Source organism: Portunus trituberculatus, chromosome 27 (genome assembly GCF_017591435.1).
Source record: "Portunus trituberculatus isolate SZX2019 chromosome 27, ASM1759143v1, whole genome shotgun sequence".
Lineage (NCBI taxonomy): Eukaryota > Metazoa > Arthropoda > Malacostraca > Decapoda > Portunidae > Portunus > Portunus trituberculatus.
Genome location: NC_059281.1, coordinates 8,225,801 through 8,230,800, shown reverse-complemented (window position 1 = coordinate 8,230,800; position 5,000 = coordinate 8,225,801). Strand labels below are relative to the sequence as shown.

General features: G+C 41.6%; 1 protein-coding gene across 1 annotated transcript in view; it reads right to left on the bottom strand.

Annotated features, from left to right (window-relative positions):
* LOC123509459 (uncharacterized protein DDB_G0271670-like) overlaps positions 1 to 5,000 on the bottom strand; it is a 55,338-nt gene that overhangs the window by 44,528 nt on the left and 5,810 nt on the right. The window lies entirely within an intron of this gene.

Here is a 5,000-nt window from a genome sequence, read left to right as displayed (position 1 = left end):
CAAAATTAAAACGATAACAATAACACGAGGAGGAGGAGGAGGAGGAGGAAGAGAGGAAGACTGAGGGTGACCTAGTCCGTGCTGGGTCAGAGGTCACACTGCAGGAACAATGGAGGGAAGGAAAGAGGAAGGGAGGGAATATGGAGTAAATAGAAAAGGGGTGGAGGAGGAAGGAAAGAGGGAAAACGAAAATAAATAAAGAGAAAAGTCAGGAGAAAGAGAGGAAGGGAAGGAAGCTGATGGTGGAGGTAGTAGTAGTAGTAGTAGTAATAGTAGTAGTAGTAGTAGTAGTAGAAAAGTATCTTCAATTTATAAGTTTAAAGTAACACAAGAAGTAAACATTTTCATTATCTAATCTCTTCTGTTTCTCTTTATCACTTTTTTTTATCTCATCTTCACCGTCATCCTCTTTTCCCTATCACCCTTTCTACACTTCTCTGCCTTTTCTTCCCTGCTTCTCTATTCGTTCTAATAGTTTTTCTTTCCCTATTTCTGCTGTTTATTCCCATCTCCCCTTCCTCCCTACCTCCCCGATAAGATGAATGGGGAGGAGGCGTGAGAAGGAAACAAGGGAGGAGCGGGAAGAAAGAAGACACCTCTATTTTTCTAATGATACTCCTAATGGAAATAAATGATTGGAAAGCTAAATAAATTGTCTTATTGCATGTGGCAACTCAATTGAGGCGACGCATGCGCAGTGTGGCGGGGCACGGCTGCACAATACTGCACGCTACGTTTTAATGGTGTTCCTCAATATTATTCCTTATACTACCACTACTACTACTACTATTAATAATAATAATAATAATAATAATAAATAAATAAATAAATACTGACGTTTCCTAGCTAAACTTATTCTCGGTAATACGAGAGAGAGAGAGAGAGAGAGCATCAAACCAATCAACCTAACCTCCCACACACACGTAAGAAAAAAAAGAAGAAAAAGACATTTGAGACAATTCAAATAAAAAAAAGAAAAGAAAAACATCAAGGGTGAGAGTTCAAGGGCAGGAGGTCATTAATTTAAGGAAGAGGAAGAGGTGAGCCTGGTGAGGTGCACTGCAGGAAACAACTCAATCAGAGAGAGAGAGAGAGAGAGAGAGAGAGAGAGAGAGAGAGAGAGAGAGAGAGAGTTTACATTACTTAACTTTATCGTTTTAAGGAAGTAAGAAGACACACTGAACGTTAAAAGAAAAGAACAGGATGCTTAGAATGTAAGAGACACTAGAAGGGAACCCAGACCTTGCCTATAGCATTTACGAATATCCAACACACATCTTACTTACCTCCAGCCATCAGTAGGGAACAAAAACACACAAATAAGGATCAGGTTGTGCTTTGGCTTCCTCTATCTATGTAGCACACAGCTGTAGAAGTAAGAGATAGCGAGAGTCAAGCGGATTGTTTACCATCTCAGCTGGAGAGGCGACGCTGCTGCCATCTCGCTTCTCTCCAATGAGGAAGCGCGCCTTACCTTCACTTATCCCTATATTCTCAAATGGTGCTTAGAAAAGAATACGTTGCCAAGAATGATTCCACAAAATTAGGTGAGAAAAAAATGTCGCTGATGAAGTTAGTTCTAGGTAGTATATAATATTTTTTATTTTTTTATTATGAGTTATAAATCGTAGTGGGAGATATGTCAACGTAGCCTATTTGTATGTATCGCGTTGATAGTTTTTGTTCTTTCTTAATCTAACTTTGTTTCCTCTGGCTGTTTTCCCTCTAGTTATTTTCCGTCTTTTCTTCGTGGTATTTTTTTTTCTCTCTCTCTCTCTCTGGCTTTTCCCGTCAGCTTTTTCCTCTAGAGTTTTCCCTCTGGCTTCTTTCTACCTCTCATTTCTTTCTCTCCTGACTTCTTTTTCCCTGACTTTTCTCTTAATAGATTTTTTTCCAATATCTTCCTCCCCACCACTTTATTCCTGTAACTTATCCTCCTATGAATAATTTCCTACTGATTCCTCCCCCTCCCCATTGCTTTCATTTCATCCCTGTGATTTCTTTTCCTGTTAATTTCCTTCTGTGACTTTCTTTCCAGTGATTTATATCGATGTGACTCTTTCCTAAAATTTCTAGAACACTTCAGCGTCTCTCTGTTTTACTTCTAGCCTCTTATGAAAATTACTAGTGTTTTCAAAGATGTTTCATGTTTCTATACTGAATCTACAGCACTGGAGCGACTACCCCTTCCTTGGTAGCCAGCAGGAAGGGACGGAGGGTCGCGACACATCAGGGCGGCCCAAGATAAGTCGCAGGTAGCAGAGGACTTACCTATGAAACCTATTTGACATCTGGACACACATCTCGTGGCCAGACGAAAAATGAGATTGGCAGGGACGCAATATAGACACAGGGCTCATTTATGGTATTTGTTTATTTACGTACTGTACAAGAAAGGAACTAAATATTAAAGAAAGGTTCACATTACTCCTGCACACAACCACTCGGAACATTAAAAACATATATAATGATTTACCCAAACATCTCCAGTCTTTGAAAACAGTGTCAGTCTATCGGTCATGTTTAAAACGTCTTGCTCTCTCACCAAGACAGTTTTTCAAGTCCCCATAGATGAACAGCAGGGTTTTCAAGACAGTTTTTCCTTATGATAAACTTAGAAACATTGCTAATTCATCACCAGTAGAATGAAAATAATCTTAATCCCTTCACTAACATGACACGTTTTCATATTTGTTCTGATTGGTTTTTGATGATTTTATACAACTCCAGAAACTCATGTGGGGATTCAAATTGTAAAGACTGACCATTAATCTTCTGACTTTCGTAGACCCTTCCTAATGTAAATATAATCGTCTAATCATAGCCAAAAGTAATGATAAAAATGCGTTCTACAAGTGTAAGGGTTAAAAGCATGAGTATCTTCAACTAGAGCTTTTGAAAATACCCAGCATGAGAGAACAAACCGTCTGCGAATACTGGTCTATTGTAGTGATTCACATTACGGTTCAAGTTTCTCCCGCAAGACAATTTCTTTCTCCCTTTCCGTTTGTTTGTGATACTGTACTTATTTTACTCATTGTTACTATTATTGCTAGCCTATTTTCATCATTTACTTCTTTACTTTCATTGCCTTGATCTCTTTCACCACACACACACACACTCACTCACACACACACACACACACACACATCCTCCCCATTAACCTCCCCGTCAGCTCACCTTCCCCTCCCCCATTCGATCTGCTTCCCTCTCCCGTCCTTCACTAATGGGTGATGGGGGAGTGTGTCTCATCTGCCCCATTACAAAGAGACGATCGTGGAAGAGAAATGGAAGATAATGAGCTATTCTGGTGATTAAAGCCGGGAGAGTTGTCATCCTGAGAGAGAGAGAGAGAGAGAGAGAGAGAGAGAGTGTGTGACCAAAGAGGGTTTGATAAGGAGTTTAATGCTTTCTCCTCTCCTCCTCCTCCTCCTCCTCCTCCTTCTCCTCCTCCTCCATCTCCTCCTCCTCCTTGTCTTTCTCCTTCGCCTCCTCATCTTCCTTTTCCTCCTCTTGCTCATCACCTATTTCCCGCGTCTGATTTTCCTCTCTCTCTCTCTCTCTCTCTCTCTGGAAGTTGCACGCCTACCCTCTAGCGCTCATTTCTAAGAGAGAGAGAGAGAGAGAGAGAGAGTCCTTGCGGGGTTGGATTTAATAGCAAATAACAGTGATAGTGAACTAATTGCAGTGCGGATGGTGATAGGAGTGTGACTAATAGTGAACGTTTATGGTGATGGATGGTGATTGTGTGTGTGTGTGTATGTGTGTGTGTGTGTGTGTGTGTGTGTGTGTGTGTGTGTGTGTGTGTGTGTGTTGTTATTTTGGTATTTCGTCTTCCTAATTTGGCGTCTCTTCATGCTCGTCTCTCTCTCTCTCTCTCTCTCTCTCTCTCTCTCTCTCTCTCTCTCTCTTTCTCGTATGAATATATCACATGCGCAATGCAAATGAGAGAGAGAGAGAGAGAGAGAGAGAGAGAGAGAGAGAGAGAGAGAGAGAGAGAGAGAGCGTGTACTTACCACTATAACCACCACCACCACCACCACCACTGCCACAATCACAACCACACCTTCCTTCCTTCCTTTCTTCCTCCTCCTCTTCCCTATCCTTTCTCCCTCCTACCACCTCGCTCTTCTACTCTTCCCCCTCTCCTTTCAATCCCACCTCAATGAACAATTAACCAACCTCCTCCTCCTCCTCCTCCTCCTCCTCCTCCTCCTCCTCCTCCTCCTCTGCACGTCTCAGTTATATATCGCACTGAGTTATGAAGACAGTATATGGCATAATTAGGTTGGCTACACTGGCATCCATCACTCGTTACCCAAGATGCATTGCGCTGGGTGATGGTGGTGGAGGTAGTGGGTGAGGAAAGGTGTATCACAAGGTGGGTGTTTTGGTGGGTGTTTGGGTGTCTGTTTGGGTGTTTGAGTGTTTGGGTGGGTGGGTTAAGGATTAATGGTTGCTGAAATAAGGGAAATGACACGAAAAGCTGGAATTAGAAGGGGAAATGAAAGGGAAATCAAGGATAATTTTTAATGTTAGTATTATTGCTGCTACTACTACTATTACAACTACTACTGTTATTGCTACTACTACTCCTACTACTACTACTACTGTTACTACTACTACTACTACTACTATTACTACTACTACTACTACTATTATACTACTACTACTACTGTTACTACTACTTCTACTACTACTACTACTACTACTACTACTTCGCGCATACTTGTCTACCTGTACTAAACACCACATACAGGTACACACACGTACAGACACACACACACGTAAAAATAAGGACAGGTGCGCAACTAATTAAGCTACAGGTATCCTCTTACCAAATTACTAGATATACTGACTCTCTCTCTCTCTCTCTCTCTCTCTCTCTCTCTCTCTCTCTCTCTCTCTTACGTACTTTTCATAACTTCGGGGTGTGAGGGAGTTAAAGTAGGAAGAGGAGGAGGAGGAGAAGGAGAGGAGGAGGAGGAGGAGGAGGAGGA